At 42.9% G+C, this 18470-nt stretch overlaps 1 pseudogene; it reads left to right on the top strand.

The window, feature by feature from the left end:
- Positions 1–17876, top strand: part of LOC115429854 (VPS10 domain-containing receptor SorCS1-like) — a 59652-nt pseudogene extending 41776 nt beyond the window's left edge.
- Positions 17877–18470: the final 594 nt, after the last annotated feature.

Raw genomic sequence — 18470 nt, 5'->3', positions numbered from 1 at the left:
TTTTACAGTGTGTGTTCAGTATGTGTTTATTATGTATTTTTTACAGTGTGTTCAGTATGTGTTCATTGTATATTTTTTTACTGTGTTAAGTATGTGTTAATTGTGTATTTTTTACAGTGTGTGTTCATTGTGTATTTTTTTATAGTGTGTTAAGTATGTGTTCATTGTGTGTTTTTTACAGTGTGTGTGTTTTTATTCATTCATTTATTTATTTATATGTTCTGTTCAGGGGGACGGCGCCAGGACCAGCATCACCCTGGACTTCGGCGACGGCCACGCCCTCACCTACTCCAACGTCAGCTCCATCGAGGACGGCATCAAACACATCTACAAGGCGGTGGGCATCTACCGGGTCAGCGCCGTGGGGGAGAATGGCCTGGGCTCGGAGACCGCCACGCTCTACCTCCACGTCATATGTGAGATGACATGTGACCTGCCTGTATTCAGATCAGAGTCATGTGACCTGCCTGTATCCAGGTGTTTCTGTTCTAACGGGTCTGGGATCCAAAACAATAAGCACTAATGTCAGAATAGAGTTTTATATTATGGGATAGATATCAGTGCATTGGTTAGTTTGGTTTTGGCTTATCAAAAAAAAGAGTAAAAAAGATCAAAACAATCAACAAAATGAACAAAATAATCAAAAAATGAGTAAAAAAAAAAAAAAAAAGACAAAAAACAACAAAGGCACAAAATAATAAAAAAAAACTTACAAAATAATCAACAAAATGAAGAACATAATCAAAGAAAATAAGTAAGAAAAACCAAAACAATCAACAAAATGAACAAAATAATCCAAAAAACGAGTAAAAAAGACCAAAATAATCAACAAAAGGAACAAAATCAAAAAATGAGTAAAAAAAAAAAGACCAAAACAATCAACAAAATGAATAAAATAATCAAAAAATGAGTAGTAAAGACCAAAATAATCAACAAAATGAACAAAATAATCAAAAAATGAGTAAAAAAAAGACCAAAATAATCAAGAAAAGGAACAAAATAATCAAAAAATGAGTAAAAAAAAGACCAAAACAATCAGCAAAATGAATAAAATAATCAAAAAAACTCCATGGGTTTATGATTTTTTTAAAAATTCAATTTCATTCAGTTTGTGGCTTATTTTGTTCATGTTTCTTATTATTTTTGTACATTTTTTATTCATTTGGTTATTTCACTGACTTCTTTTTTTGACTGTTCATTTTCTTGCTTTTCTTCTTTGTTGCTTAATTTCAATCATTGGCTTATTTTGTTCATGTTTCTTATTATTTTTGTAAATTTTTTATTCACTGTGTTCATTTCTTTAATTTTTTTGGACTGTTTTCATTTTCTTGCTTTTTTTTTTACATAATTTCAATCATTGTTTGGCTTATTTTGTTCATGTTTCCTATTTTTTTGTACATTTTTATTCATTGTGTTCATTTCTTTCATTTTTTTAACTGTTCATTTTCTTGCTTCTTTTTTTTTCTTGTTTTTTTTTTTTTTTTACTTAATTTCAATCATTGTTTGGCTTATTTTTTCATGTTATTTATTTTGTACACTTTTTAAATTTTATTTCCTATTTAATAATGAAATATTGGTGTTCATCTCATATCCTCCTGAACAGGACATCTTCTAGCTGTAGACATGATGTGTCCACATATTTTTGTCTACATAGTTGATAAACATCTGTATTTCTGTATATATTTGTATTTTGTATCATATTTCTGTGGTACTGGGGTGAGTGTATGCTTCATGGCCTTTCAGCCTATGCCCCCCCCCCCCCCCCAGTGTATTCAGGGGGTGACAGATGTAGCTGAGCTGACTTATTGATCAGGGAGCTCCGTGCGCCCCCTCCAATCTGTCAATCGTATGTGCCGGGCGTACAAATAGAGTCCCAGCATTCTCAGGAGTCGCACCGATGAAAAATCAGCCACAGATGGCGCCACCCGCCCCCGAGCAGCAGAGGAGTCTGAGCAAACTACAACAAACTACCTCTAAACTCACTGAGTAACCTCCTTTAGTTTAGGGTGTGATTCTATGAAACGGCTGTTTTTCCTGTTTGTGCGCATGGTGTGGCGGTGCAGGGCTTCACTCTGTGTGTGTGTGTGTGTGTGTGTGTGTGTGTGCATGTGTGCGTGCGTGTGTGTGTGTGTGTCTAGGTCAGCTGGAGTATATCCATCTGTCGGCTCCCTTTGTGGCGCTCAGGAATAAGGAAGTGAACCTGACGGCGGTGCTGTGGCCCAGCCAAGTGGGAACGGTCACCTACATCTGGTGGATTGGAAATAACACCGAGGTACCGTACCCGCTCCTCTGTTACCCAACTGCCCCGGGGTAATTAACTACACCGCTCACTCCTCTGCCCCAAAATATACAAACCGTACTCTGTTTGACTATTTTTATTTTTATGCTCCCTGGTCGGCCTTTTTATTCAGCTTCGATAAGAAGCACAGGGATCGCTGACATTTCAGATCCATAGAGTTAATTACTCACAGTCAGTGAAGTGTACACGTTCATTTTTACACTGAAGCAGATCAACACCATGTACATGTAGAATGGGTTCAATTTAACACTGAAGCAGATCAACACCATGTACATGTAGAGTGGGTTCAGGGTTAACCTAGGGTTAGGTTAGAGTTAACCTAGGTTAGAGTTAACCGAGGGTTAGGTTAGAGTTAACCTAGGGTTAGGGTAGAGTTAGCCTAACCTATAAAACTTCAAAATATGTGATGTAGAAATAATGTTTATTGAAGAACAGAATATTTGAATGTCTGTATTAGACTGAATTTCTCCTGTAAACATGTGTTTATGTCCACAGCTGTCTAATATTCATGTTTGTCCTTCTGTCCTTCATGGACATGTCTTTGTAATCCTTCGCTCTGTTTTAGTCTTGGTCTTCAGACCAGTCTGTCCAGTGTCTCTGAACATGTCCCCCAGTCCAGTCCTTCCAGTGTCTCTGTGCTCCTGCAGCTGTGGACTCTGTGTGTCTTCTTCATAGTCCTGGTGTATGTGTGCTAGTGCAGCTGCTCCACAGGACACAGTCTGTCTAATGCTCACAGGCAGGATTAGCATCTTATGGCTATTTGAAGAACAAATGAAGACATGAGTAATGACAGGAGCAGCAGCACCGCCGCTCAGTCCCAGGCCTCTGGACCGCAAAGAACAGCAGCAGGAGCTCCCCCCCTCCCCACCCCCACCCCCCTCCACAGCTTCACCTGTTTTTAATCTGTTTCCTTCTCCCCCCACAGCCACTGATCACCCTAGAGGGAAGTGTGTCCTGTACGTTCTCCCAGGAAGGCGTCAATACGGTGACGGTGCAGGTGTCTGCAGGGAGCAGCATCATGCAGGACCGCAAGACCATCGCAGTCCACGGTGAGGACCACTGACACGTGGGTCCACAGGGGCCAAGGAGGTCCACAGGGGCCATGGGGGTCCACAGGGGTCTACTGGGGTCTACGGGGGTCCACAGGGGTCCATGAGAGTCTACTGGGGTCCACGGGAGTCTACTGGGGTCCATGGGGGTCCACCGGGCAGTCCACGGAGGTCCAGGGGCGCCATGGAGGTCCACGGGAGTCTACTGGGGTCCATGGGGGCCATGGAGGTCCACAGGGGTCCACGGGGGTCTACTGGGGTCCATGGTGGTCCACGGGGGTCCACAGGGGTCCACGAGAGTCTACTGGGGTCCACGGGGGTCCACTGGGCGGTCCACTGGGCGGTCCACTGGGGTCCATGGGGGTCCACTGGGGTCCATGGGGGTCCACTGGGTGGTCCACGGAGGTCCACGGGGCCATGGAGGTCCACAGGAGTCGACTGGGGTCCACGGGGGCCATGGGGGTCCACGGGAGTCCACTGAGGTCCACAGGAGTCCATGGGTGTCTACTTAGGCCCACTGGGGTCCCCAGCTCCCAGTGGACCCCCCTGCAGTACCACTCACATGAATCTCCTGGTAAACCTGGCTATGTTCACCGCTGCAGGTCCAGTCTGTGACATGTGGGATTTAAATGTTCATGCTTTTCCATGAAGTGAACACACCTGAAAAAATCCGATTCAGAATATTTTACTAATCCCACAGGAAATGAACTACTGTTGAATTGCAACCTAAAACAAATTATATAAATAATCCAACCTTGAATAACATTAGATGTGTTTGATCCGTTCACCTGGACACCACAGGGTTTAGTTTGTATGTGGTATTCATCTTACTGCATCTTTTTTTTATCCTTTTCATCTTTTTTTATCCTCGAAAAGTCAAATCCTAAATGCAGTCACTTCATCAGCCGTTAACTGGACAGAACAGATGAGTTGACCTTTGACCTTTAACCTTTGACCTGTCTGACACCTTTGATCATGTGACGTCCAGTTAATGACATGTTTCATCTGAATCCTTGTTTAAAATGACGTCAATGAGACCAAAGTTGAAATAGCCTGCAGACATTCCTGGGTGGGATTGAATCCTCAGTTTGAGAGAAAGCGCTGAACTCTTCATCTTCATCTTCCTCTTCCTCTAATCAAAGACAAACAGGCAGAACCGTCTGATGCAGATTTTGTTTTCTCCCTGTAGAATATTTCAGATCTCATCTTCTCGCCTTTTCATCAAATCTGGACGAACACAACCCCGACGTTCCGGAATGGAGGCTGGACGTGAGCCGAGTCATCAAGAACTCCCTGATCCAGGTGATGAAGTGCTCAGCTCGTTTCCACGGCAATGGCTCTGTGTACTCTGTAAATACTGTCGGGGGGCGGGGCCTAAGACATGGATCCCACTGTTATGATGATAAATGAAGAGGCAGACGGAGACGGGGGGGTGGAGTCGAAGATCACACACACACACACACATACAAACTCACACGCACACACGGGGGGGGAGTCAGGGTATGACAGATACCACAGTGATGACGGTTACCATGGTGATGACGCCGAACACGAGTGACGGTAACTACGGTGACTACACTGAATATGAGTGATGGTTACCATGGTGATGACGGTTACCGTAGTGATGACGCTGAATATGAGTGACTGTTACCATGGTGATGACGCTGAATATGAGGGATTGTTACCATGGTGATGACACTGAATATGAGTGACAGTTACCATGGTGACGACGCTGAATATGAGTGACGGTTACCATGGTGATGATGCTGAATATGAGTGACAGTTACCATGGTGATGACGGTAACCATGGTGATGACGGTTACCACGGTGATGACACTGAATATGAGTGACTGTTAACCATGGTGATGACGCTGAATATGAGTGATGGTTATCATGGTGATGATGGTTACCACGGTGATGACACTGAATATGAGTGACAGTTACCACAGTGAGGACAGTTACCATGGTGATGATGCTGAATATGAGTGATGGTTACCGTGGTGATGACGCTGAATATGAGTGACTGTTACCGCGGTGATGACACTGAACCCAAAGGACAGAACAAACGTCTACTAAACATCGGCGTGTGTCCAACATATGGCCCATGGTCCAAAACTGACCTCACTGAGTCCAGTCCAGCCCATAAAACCCAAACATTAGATATGAACCAACGGTATCAGACTCATGTTAGCTCAGGTTCCACATTCGGATCAGTCGGATCTAAAGTGGATCAGAACCAGAACGATAAGAACACCAGAACCTGTAAATAGTGACAAACCCACTCATTAGTTTTAATTTAGTTGTAACTAAACTGTCCTTTAACAACTGCCGAAACAGAAACAGATGGAATTGGACTGATGTTCTGTCTGTTCTGAAACGTTTGCTGTATTTGTAGATCCAATACTGACTTTAATAAGTCAATTATCATGTTCATATTTGTTCATATGGGGCAGCCATGGCTCAGATGGTAGAGCAGGTCATCCAGTAACCGAAGGGTTGGCGGTTTGAATCCCGCTCTGTCCTAGTTGGTCAGTTGTGTCCTTGGGCAAGACACTTCACCCTCCTTGCCTCCAGTGCCACTCACACTGGTGTATGAATGCATGTGAATGTTTGGTGGTGGTCAGAGGGGCTGTTGGCGCGAATTGGCAGCCACGCTTATGTCAGTCTGCCCCAGGACAGCTGTGGCTACATATGTAGTTTACCACCACCAGAGGGAGAATGTGGGAGCAAATGAATAATGGGTCAATGATGTAAAGCGCTTTGAATGACCAAAAAAGCGCTATATAAATCTAATCTGTTATTATTATTATTATTATTATTATTATTATTATTATTATTATTCAGGTGTTTCAGATTTTTAGTGAAAGGATCATTTTTAAATGTAAATATTTTCTGTTTTTCACTAAGACAAAGATAACTATTTGTAGTTGTCATTTGTAGGTTTTTATGACAGTATTTTTCTGGTTCAGCTGAAATTAAACTAATATGTTCAGTGTCATTTTTCATCCATGGTCCAGATTGGACCCTTAGGCAGGCCAGGTTTAGCCCGTGGTCCAGATGTTTACCACCCCTGTCTACATTGTGTTGACCTTCAGGGATGATGATGGTGATGATGATGGTGATGATGATTAAGGCTGTGTATCAGCAAGAATCTGGCAATACGATACAAATTACAATTCTAGGAACACGATACAATATATCACGATATATCATGATACTGTTAAAAAGGCAATTTTTTGTTTCTTTTGTTTTTTTAAATGATTATTTTCTTGAAGAATTGAATTACACCAGAAATCTGCACGAATACTAAACACATTTTTATTTGATCCCAACAGGATCTAATGCTATATCACCAAATGTTCCTGTGTTAAAACTGAAATTCTGTTTTACAGATATTACAGTTTAAGATCCTGTTCAAATGTTCATATTCTATTAGTTCAAAACAAACATCAGAACATTATTTTAGTTCAATCCCAACAAAGGAAGTAATATTATTTAATGAGTGTGAAATAATAATAAATAGAATATAAGCAAAAAAACAAAAATGAACCTCCACAATATCTGCATTTGAATAAATACCTAAAAATATCGATACAGTACTTTTTAATATCAATATAGTATTGTGAAATGAAATATCGCAATATATTGCAGAACTGATATTTTCTTACAGCCCTAATGATGATGATGATGATGATGAAGAAGACCTGTCAGATATAAACCACACATGTCGGTTCAGGTGCACAGTAACACTCCTGTAAAGCCGTCAGAGCCTTGCATCATATTTTCACACTTTTTTGATCCTGTGGAATCCAAACTGATGCCAAAAATACACCCAGCTGTGCAGCTGAGCGCGTCTGTTTGGGTATTTGTTATTGACAAGCCGACCCTGGGAGGCAGATGATGGCAAAATGTAAAAAAGATGAAAATATGACACGATAGATGCAAACATTGACATTCAGAGCAGGAACAACAGGACGAGCTCTGAAAACATCCACAGAGGAGGAGGAGGAGGAGAAGGAGTAGGAGGAAAAGGAAAAGGAGGAGGACAAGGAGCGGGGGGGGGGGGGCAGGAGGAGGAAGAAGAGGAGGAAAAGGAAGAGGAGAAGGAGGAGCGGGGGGGAGAGAAGGAGGAGCAGGAGGAGGAGGGGAAGAAGAGGAGGAGGAGGAAAAGGAAGAGGAGGAGAAGGAGTGGGAGGAGGAGGAAGAGGAAAAGGAAGAGGAGGAGGGTAGGAGCAGGAGGAGGAGGTGGAAGAGCAGGAGGAGGAGGGAAAGGAAGAGGAGGAGGAGAAGGAGTGGGAGGAGGAGGAAGAGGAAGAGGAAAAGGGAGGAGCAGCAGGAGGAGGAGCAGGAGCACTGTGGTGCTGCTCATTGTGGCGCAGACAGAGGAGGAGCCATGTATCTCCAGTCCTTTATTCTCATGGTCCTCATTGGACACAACAGTCACATGGGTTTGATGGAGGCGGAGCCTTTGAGTAGAAAACACACAATACACACAAATTTAAAGTCTATGACAAGAGCTAGAGCAAAGAATCTGATCTGAAGCTACTGTCAGATTCATTTCATATTTTATCTGTTTCTTCTTTGGGACAATATCAATAAAGTTTGTTTACAGTTCTGACAAATTTAGATTTTTGCATTTTTTACCAGTTTTAAATCTTCTGTTCCTTTCCTTCTGCTGGTCCATCTGTTGATGGCTTAGAACATGTCAATGGTTCCAGATATCAGTCTAGTTCCTATTGGTCACTGATAGAAGTCAGATATAGACTGTGATTGGATGAGTTGAGTTCTCCTCTAGTGATGGTCCTGCCCACTTCTATAGATAGATTGATCTGCATCCAGAACCACAGGACTGGAACATAGAATAGAACCAGGACTGGAACACAGAACAGAACCGGGACTGGAACACAGAACAGAACAGGGACTGGAACATAGAACAGAACCAGGACTGGAACACAGAACAGAACCAGGACTGGAACATAGAACAGAACTGGGACTGGAACACAGAAACAGAACCAGGACTAGAACATAGAACAGAACCAGGACTGGAACATAGAACAGAACCAGGACTGGAACACAGAGACAGAACCTGACAACCTCACACATTCAACTGGTTCTGATCCACACAGAGCACAGGTAGCATTAGCATGAGCGTACCTTTTATTTAACTGTTTTATGCACCTTCAGTTTGGATGTGATTGTCGTCTTCTGTTACTTTGTTTCATCATTGGTCTTTGTTTTTGTCAAATTGCTGTTTCTGTTGCTACTACAGCAGAACCCCCCCCACCCCACCCCAACGGGATAAATAAAGGTCTTGAAACTTGAATCTAGACGTGTACGGCTGTTTGATGCTGTGTCCTATTCTGAAACATGTCCTTGTTTTTGTTTGCCCGTAGGCTACAAGTGTGAGGGAGGATCAGCTTCTGGTCACCGTCCTCCCAGGTTTACCCACGGCCGCCGAGTTCTTCCTCCTGCCTGACAAACAGCTGACCGACGGCAAAGCAGACAAGACTGCAGCGCATTTAGAACAGGTGAGACCACAGTGCTATCACCCCTGGGAGTTTATAATCAGAACAGGAGAGACCGCAGGGTTGTCGTCTCTGGAAGTTTATAATTATGCTGCATTCCAATCCACTGGTAAATCCTGTTTTTCCAACCTTCTACCGGTGAAAATGCACTGGAATGTCAGTCAAACCTGTGACTTCCCACCTGTGAACGTGTACTAGATTCTCCGAGTTTCGAGTTCTGATGTCACGTACCAGTGGTGCCCCCCCATGGATGTGGTGTTTATGCAAATTGTTTATTAAAACTAGGTATTGTTCTGACATTATTTATGTGCCAATGTTCTGCATAATCAGCAGTTGCTCTAGCGTTAGCTAGTTTTCAGTCCAATTGAGTGCAAGAATAAATTAATACCAAATACGCATCCGAATATACAAATAATATAAAAGGTAGAACTGCTTCTCTTGTCTTTTGTGCTGTTTTTCCTCTTCTGTTTCCCTCAAATAAGCAAAGAACAAACACCTTTGGTGATAGAAATGACTAAAAATGAGCATAACGTACGGTCCACCATGCTGGTTTGTTTACATCTAACTCCCACAATTCCTTGCGCTCAGGCAGTTTGGCGTGACTTGCCCGGAACATTACAAAGTCATGAGTCGTGGTTTGAAGTCGTGACTTACGGGCTCAAAAACAGGCCTGGAACACAGCATTAGAACAGGAGAGACTGCGGCGCTGTCACCTCTGGGAATTTATAATTAGAACAGGAGAGACTGCAGAGTTGTCATCCCCAGGAGTTTATAATTAGAATGGGAGAGACCACAGCACTGTCATCCATGGAAGTTTATAATTAGAACAGGAGAGACCGCAGCATTGTCGTCCCTGGGAGTTTATAATTAGAACAGGAGAGACCGCAGCATTGTCATCCATGGAAGTTTATAATTAGAACAGGAGAGACTGCAAAGTTGTCGTCCCTGGGAGTTTACACATAGAACAGGAGAGACTGTGGGACTGTCATCCCTGGGAGTTTATATTTAGAACCGGAGAGACCGCAGGGAGTTGACAATTAGAACAAGAGAGACCGTGGCGTTGTCATCTCTGGGAGTTTACAATTAGAACAGGCAAGACCGCAAGGAGTTTATAATTAGAACAGGAGAGACCGCAACATTGTCATCCCTGGGAGTTTACACATAGAATAGGGAAGACTGTAGAGTTGTCATCACTGGGAGTTTATAATTGGAATGGGAGAGACCGCGGCACCTTCGTCCCTGGGAGTTTACACACAGAACAGCAGAGACCTCGGCGTTGTCATCCCTGGAAGTTTATAATTAGAATGGGAGAGACCGCAGTGTTGTCGTCCCTGGGAGTTAACACATAGAACAGGAGAGACTTTGGTGTTGTCATCCCTGGGAGTTTATAATTAGAATAGGAGAGACCACAGTGTCGTCATCCCTGGGAGTTTACACATAGAACATGACAGACGGCAGTGTTGTCATCCCTTGGAGTTTATAATTAGAACAGGAGAGACTGCAGTGTCATCATCTCTGGAAGTTTATTATTAAAACAGGAGAGACCGCAGTGTTGTCATCCCCGGGGGTTTACACATATAACAGGTGAGACCGCAGTGTTGTCATCCCAGATAGTTTACACATATAACAGGAAAGACCGCAGTGTTGTCGTCCCTGGGAGTTTATATTTAGATCAGGAGAGACCACAGTGCCGTCACCCCTGGAAGTTTATAATTAGAACAGGACAGACTGCAGCGTTGTCATCCCTGGGAGTTTACACATAGAACAGGAGAGACCACAGCATTGTCATCCCTGGGAGTTTATAATTAGAACAGGAGAGACTGCAGCGTTGTCATATCTGGGAGTTTATAATTAGAATAGGAGAGACCACAGCACTGTTATTCCCAGTTACCAAGAAAAGTAAAAAAAAATAAAACGTGAAATCCAAGGGGAAAAAAAACTGAGAAACCTGGGGAAAATAACCAAAGAGAAAGAAACTTCTGAGAAACCAGAGACAAACACCTGCAGTTCTTTGGTTGTCCAGCAGATGTCAGTCTTGGCCCACTGAAGCACGTCCATGGAGTTAAATGAGTCTAATTGTAGAACACGCCTGAGGAATCTGTGCAATAGACTCATCAATAAGCCTGACAAGTATGAACAAGTTATCAGGGGAATGACTTTCAACTCCCTCCAGTCACATCCTGTGGGGGTGGGGGGGAGACTGGAAAGAGCCTGAAACCCAGACAAAGACAGTGTAACGGCTGATCGTTGCTTAAATCACACGGCGTAGGAAGATGGAGCGGCTGATCTGTGAGTTCCAGATAATGACTGATGATGGGATGAAACGCTTCTGGAAAACAGAGGAAATCAGTGGCAGTTTTATTCCTGTTCACACCTGGTCGTTGGCCTGAAAGCACCCCCCCCACACACACGAGCTGGCAGTAAATCTTCATTTGAGGCTGGCGTGTTAAAAGTGTGGAGCGCAGCGGCCTTATTGGAATGTGTAATAGATGGACTGACCCTGGTGCACTGTGGGAAAAAGGAATGAGTGGTAGCGCAGTCTAAATTTAAACGAAGTAGCAGAAGAGATTCCAGAAATGAGTCGTATCACAATTAATCTGGTAAATGAGGCAGATGTAGATGAATGAAGCCTGAGCTCAGACACAGAGTGAACGTACGCAGAGGAAATGGAAGGTTCGGTTCAGTTTGGGTCAGATTGGACCGGTACAGGTGGAAACAGAAGAGCTCAGACCCAGAGTGAACGTAGGTAGAGGAAGTGGAAGGTTCGGTTCAGTTTGGGTTGAAACAGAAGAACTGCATGTGGACGTGTTTGTGTTGGATTACAGCCTCAGGGTGGAGAAGTGGAAGGAATGAAATCCTCTAAATGCATTAAGATGTGGAAGGGGATGTGAGGCTGGGGGGGTGGGGGTGGGGGGTTAATCTGCCTGATTTCTATCAAAGTTGTGCTGTGGGTGCAGAAGGTTAGGAACACAGATCAGGTAAGTCTGCATCATATGAATTATGCATCAGACCAAAAGGTTCCACAGACAAAGACTCCGACGTAAACAGAGCAGCTCAGCTCAGATGGGGGGGTGGGGGGTACAGATGATGCAAACTAACAGCGTTTTACCTCTGCATCAAAACAGACCTGATGTGTATTTTTAACCCGTATGTGAAAAAACACTGTGCACTGTTCAATTATGAACTTATTTAGATTTTCTTTTTTGATATAATTCTAGAGAAACATTTTTTAAAATTAGTATTAATTGTGCGACACTTTTGATTCCCAGATGTATCGTCATCTAACTTGGACTTGAGCTCAAAGGTTTTTTTATTTAATGTCGAACAGATACTACAACCACAATTAATAATAATAATAGTATAATAGTAATAGTAATAATAATAGTACTAACAATGACAATAATAATAACAATATTAATAATAATAATAATGACAGAACTAATAATAGTACTCATAATAGTAGTAGTAGTCATAATAATAATATTAATAATAATAACAATAATAATAATAATAATAATCTGGTCCTGTGGGTGCTTTAGTCTTTTCCATCCCGCTGTTAAACCGTGTGTTGACCTGGTGTCACATTCATCAGGGTTCAAACTCTATATTTGCGCTCATTTATGAGGCTGACGTGTTCTGATGTGTGCGACTGTCGTGTGAAGCCCTGCCTCTCTGATGTGTTGTTCCTCCTGTTTGTTCCACCTCAGCTCTCAGAGGTTCTACTCAACGCCTTAAATCAGAACCTGGTGCAGTTCACGTTGCGGCCCGGAGTCCAGGTCACGGTGTACGCCGCCCATTTATCAGCAGGTAAACCCCGCCTACCAGGAGCACGGAGGGATGTGGAGGTGGACACAGCAGGCGCACTGAGCACACCTGAGGAGATGGACCCGCCCCTCTGATAACCCCACCTCTGGTTCCGATAACCCCGCCTCTGGCTCCAATTATCCCGCCTCTGGCTCTGATAACCCCGCCTCTGGCTCTGATTGGCTCCCTCCTTCCTCACTGCTCCATGCTTGACTCCTCCAGGTGCAGGTCCAGCTCCTCCTGGAGGTGCAGGTCCAGCTCCTCCTCCGGGTGCAGGTCCAGCTCCTCCTCCAGGTGCAGGTCCAGCTCCTCCTCCAGGTGCAGGTCCAGCTCCTCCTCCAGGTGCAGGTCCAGCTCCTCGTCCTGGCGGTTTGGACGTTGATGCTGTCCTGTTTGTGTCTCCTTGTCTCTGCAGCGCCCCTAGTGGACACCAGTCAGACCCACAGCGGCTCTGCCATGCTCATGCTCCTCTCGGTGGTGGTCGTGGGTTTAGCCGTGTTTGTCGTCTACAAATTCAAGAGGTAAAGTGTTGGTCAAATGTCAGGTGTGTGGAACGGAGACGGTGGTGGTCAAAGGTGTGTCTGCACGTCTGAAGGATCTGGACGGTGCAGGAAACAAAAGACCCCTACCCCCAAAAATTACACAGAAATCAACCCAAAACCACCAAAAATTTACCCAGAAACCACTCAACTATTACCCAATAACCCCTAACCCTAACCACCCTGACAGCTCAGGAAACAAAAGACCCATGTCCAGATCCAGTCCAAATCTTGTCCAGATCTAGTCCAGATCCAGTCCAAATCTAGTCTAGATCCGGTCTAGATATGGTCCAGATCCAGTCCAAGTCACTGGTGGTCAAAGGGGTCTGAAGGATCCTGACAGTCCAGGAACCCACAGAGGAGGAGGATCTGTGGGTGTCAAATGTCTGCACCGTTGTCTTCCTCCTCCTCCTCTACCTCCTTTACCTCCTCTTCCTCCTCTACCACCTCCTCCTCCCCCTCTTCCTCCTCCTCTTCCTCCTGCTCCTCCTGCAGTGGAAGTGTCAGTCATGTTTCAGCTCTTATCGATACACAGACACTGACCTTTCCAAATGTTAAAGCACATGTGCACTTTAAAGGGAAAGGTCACGAAGGGTCGCCACGACGACCACTGAATACAACTGCACAGTCACACAGGTTATCTGTTAGCCGTTGTTTATCTGTTAGCCGTTGTTTATCTGTTAGCTGTTGTTTATCTGTTAGCCGTTGTTTATCTGTTAGCTGTTGTACAAACACTGATTTACATCCAGACCTGTTTTCATGAAAAAGAATGAACCCTTTCAAGGCCAGCGTGTCACCAGCGCGTCATTCATTTAAACGACTGGAACTGCTATTGACAACATCCACATGAGGGTAGAGGTCTGACTGGCAGAGGGGGAGGGGTGGAAGTGGGTGGGGCTTAGAGCTGCAGAGTGCAGTCAGTGACAGAGACATGGAAGATTTTTAGAACGTAATTGTATATAATAGTGATGGTGAAGGACCTGGTGGTCCTTAAAGGGTCCCTCCAACAGGATCTGAGGGTGGATGTGGCTCAGTGTGGTGTTCCCCCTGGCTCTGTCCTGGACCCCTTCACTAGTACTTTAGTCTTTCTTTTACTTTAGTCTCTTTTTTAACTTTTTTTTTACTTTACTCTTTTTTTTTTTTACTTTATTCTGTTGTCTGTCGCTCTTTTACTTTAGTCTTTTTTTTATTGTAGTCTTTTTTTACTTTAGTCTTTTTTTACTTTAGCCTGTTGTCTGTCACTCTTTTACTTCACTCTTTTTTACTGTAGTCTTTTTTACTTTACTCTTTTTTTTTTTTACTTTATTCTGTTGTCTGTTGCTCTTTTACTTTAGTCTTTTTTTACTGTAGTCTTTTTTTACTTTAGTCTTTCTTTACTTTAGCCTGTTGTCTGTCACTCTTTTATTTTACTCTTTTTTTTTTTTTACTTTAGCCTGTTGTCTGTTGCTCTTTTACCTCACTGTAAATCTTTCCTCAAGGAAGATCCCAGGCCTCAACGTCTATGCGCAGATGCAGAACGAAAAAGAACAAGAAATGATGAGTCCGGCGGATCCAACGGTGGCCACGCCCCCCAGCTCACAGCGGGACCTGGTTCATTCTTTGGAGATTCTGGACGCAGAGTCGACTTCGCAGCCCATCGGTAAAGACGGCCTCTGATTGGCTCTTTGGTTCCCTCCATGCTGTTTCATTTGTCCTGCTGTTCTCCTCATGTCCTGGTCATTGGATTCATTCTGTTTGTTCTTGTGTTTTTCTCAGCGGTGACGCGGTCCAGTCAACTGCTCAGTGAAAACTAAAGGACATGAGTATGAAACGCATAAATGTAGACGAGTTCAACTAACCCACTGTTTGACATTAAAACACAACACACAGGGTTCAGTAAAGACACAACCCAATGAAGTTCAGTGAAGACATGACCCAATAAATACAGAAAGACATGAGTGAACCCACTTCAGGTTCTACAAACACATCAACACAGATGTCTGTTAAACCTGGAAGTAGACCTGCAACCGCCACTCTAGTACTGTAGTATTCCACTACTCTAGTACTCCACCACCCCAGTACTCTAGTACTCCACTACTCTAATACTCAACTACTCTTGTACTCTAGTTCTCTAGTGCTCCACTACTCTAGTATTGACTGTAGGTCACAGTGCAGACAGGTCTTCAGTCAGGTGTGGACAGGGTAACACCCCCCCCCATTCCTCCTCAGTGTTGTAGTCTAGTTTATGCACTGGCGCCCCCTAGTGTCCACACCACAGACACCACTGAGGAAAAGAGCAATTAACAGACAATTAATGGAATTGAACCTCCTCAGACCCAGGAAATGTCAGCAAAGTACCAGCTTTTTTTGTTTTTTATTAAATAAGTGCCTTTATTGGAAACATTATGATGCAGTAGTTTTTTCAGATGCAGTTTTTTAAAATTTTTATGGAATGTCCTTTGTGGTGGACAGTTTTCTTTTCTTTTTTTTTTTTTTTTTTTGTATAAAGTTGTGAAACTCTTGTCCACAAATGTGGACAGAAAACCCATAGCTGGGTCTGAGGAGGTTAAGGAAACAAATTCAAATTGTCAGTTAATTGACAATTAACTGACCCCCCCCCCCCCCCCCCCCATAGGTCCAGTTCCTGGTTCCGTCTGTCCATGTTGATAATAATAACACTCTAACAGCTGATCCATGTGTTTTCTGCTTCAGTTGTTCCTGTTTTTGTCTCATTTTTCTTCTGTTTTAAAGTTGAATCCTTGTTTTTGAACTCAGTCTTTCTGTTCGTTTTTCACCTGTTTGTTTTTAGGCAAACGTGGTTTGAAACCCACAGGATCTGACATGGGTTTATTTACACAAACCTGTCACATGATACTGTTGCTGCAGAGGGGGCAAACATGTGGACCCTGGGCCAGAACCGGTCCACCAGAACCAGTTCACCAAAACCGGTCCACCAAAACCAGTCCACCCAAACCAGTCCTCCAAAGGGTCTGATCTGGCTCCATTTGATCGACAGTAAAAACAGTCACTTATAAATAATGACAACTGCATTTTTTTTCTTTTTGTTTTAATGCAAAAAATAACTTTAATGGAGACAATATATGAAATAAATAAATAAATTCAGTTTAAATTCCACTTTAATCCCATTTATCATTGATTTCCATTCAAACCTGTGGGTTCAGATCAGGTTTATTATGGGATGGATGACAGTTTAAATACAGACATGTTTAGTCACATAAATGCATCCGATTAATGCTGTGATCAGTTCTGTTCAACTCATGTTAGTTCAGGTTCCACATTTAGATCAATTTGACCTCAAACAGACTGGACCAGACTAGACCAGATTGGACCAGACCAGACCAGACTGGACCAATAAAAGCATAAGAACCTATAAATAATGCAAACTTTGTTTTGATATAATAAAAAACATTAAATTATAAGATATTTACATTTACAAACTCTCCTTTCACACAAAACATTTGAATAACCAGATAAAACTGAGATTTCACAGGAAAGCTTAGTGCAATTTCAGTCCTTTTGATTTTGCCTTTATATACTATATAAACAAATGTTTACTATACCCATGTTTGGGATCTGTTTTTTCAGCACAACTTCATCTATATCATCTGTCTATCATTTTTTCACTTTAACCTACTATAAAAACATAAAAGGACAGAAAATACAAAAATATATAAAATCCACTTTGAAAAATGTATATAAATTATTGCATAAATAACACACAGATGCTTAATGAACTTTTTCACAGACTTTAAAAGTGAATATTGGTTCCAAATATTAGGTATAGAAAATTAAAATTGTAATAAATTAAAACTATACTCAAATATTTGAAATAAAAGCAGATCTTTACATAGACATTTTCTCCCCTAAAAGTGTGGTAATCAAACACAATTATCATGATAATTAGAATTTAAACGGTAATACTAACCGTCTGCAATTTTACCGTGGTTTATGGTTCTACCGATAATCGTTCCATCCCTGGTTCTGTGGGTCAGATCGGTTCCGTGTCTGATGGACTGTGTGTTCTGTGTGTTTCCAGGATGTTTGAAACCTCATGTACACGTGCAGTTTTCTGCAGAACTTCCCTCATACGTGGTCTGATCTGTGGACTGGGTCACCAGCACCGGGTCACCAGCACCGGCCGCTCCAGATGCATCATGGATGTTTTTGTACCATTTGGGACTGGATGGTTTGAAGCTTTATAACCTGTGCATGTTCGGACCCACTGACTCTGTTTCAACTGGACAGGTTCTGCTTTTCCCCTCAACTTTAATGGGTCTGAGAAAAACCCCTTAACTTATCAGAGTCCGACCCTCATCCAGAAGGATCTCCAGCATGACCCTGTTCAGCAGGACCAGGACCCCCCTGTTCAGCAGGACCAGGACCACCCTGTTGACCAGGACCAGGACCCCCCTGTTCAGGGTTTGGATCAGCTGTTCGATGCTAACGCTAACAGCGCTAGGCTCTTATTTCTTCATCTGAATAGACTTTTATTACGCATCTTATTGAGGTCACTTCCCATTTATTTAGTAAATACGCTCCAAACCTGTGTTCATTATCCTCCTCAGACCCAGCTATGGGTTTTCTGTTCACATTTGTGGACAAGAGTTTCATAACTTTATACAAAAAAAAAAAAGAAAAGAAAACTGTCCACCACAAAGGACATTCCAAAAACATTTAAAAACTGCATCTGAAAAAAACTGTTGCGTCATGATGTTTCCAATATAGGCACTTATTTAATAAAAACAAAAAAAGCTGGTACTTTGCTGACATTTTCTGGGTCTGAGGAGGTTAATAGCAAATGTCCACCTAAACCTATACCCATGTGGATCTAAAACCTGGACCGGGGTCTTTCAGAGCGGTGGGTTCCAGCTCATTTATGGCACAAACACATTTTCTACTGAAAACGTTTACTTCGTTTCTTTTTTCAGATTTTCAGTTTTGCTTTGAGTCCGTTCAGACGTTCGCTGTCAATCTACTGCTTCTGCTTCGATTTAGGACAAATACCACTTTGTACAATGTTTTGGACAGAAGAGACCACCTGACGCTAACTTTTACTCAGAGTCCTCCCTCAGTATGAGCAGAGTTAACCCTCCGGTGTCCAGGTGAGCATATGAAACACACTTTATTAGAGTTATTAAAGGTTAAAGGTACTCAGTACAGTTGGTGTCGGCTGCTGCCTTATCGGTACAGCTGCCTGTCAGCCAGCTGAGCCCATTATAAGAAAAAAAAAAAAGGTTAAAGGTCAGTTTATTTT

This window comes from Sphaeramia orbicularis, chromosome 1, assembly GCF_902148855.1.
Source record: "Sphaeramia orbicularis chromosome 1, fSphaOr1.1, whole genome shotgun sequence".
NCBI classification, from domain to species: domain Eukaryota; kingdom Metazoa; phylum Chordata; class Actinopteri; order Kurtiformes; family Apogonidae; genus Sphaeramia; species Sphaeramia orbicularis.
Note: the sequence above shows the minus strand (reverse complement) of the source record. Positions and strands in the feature narration are given on the sequence as shown.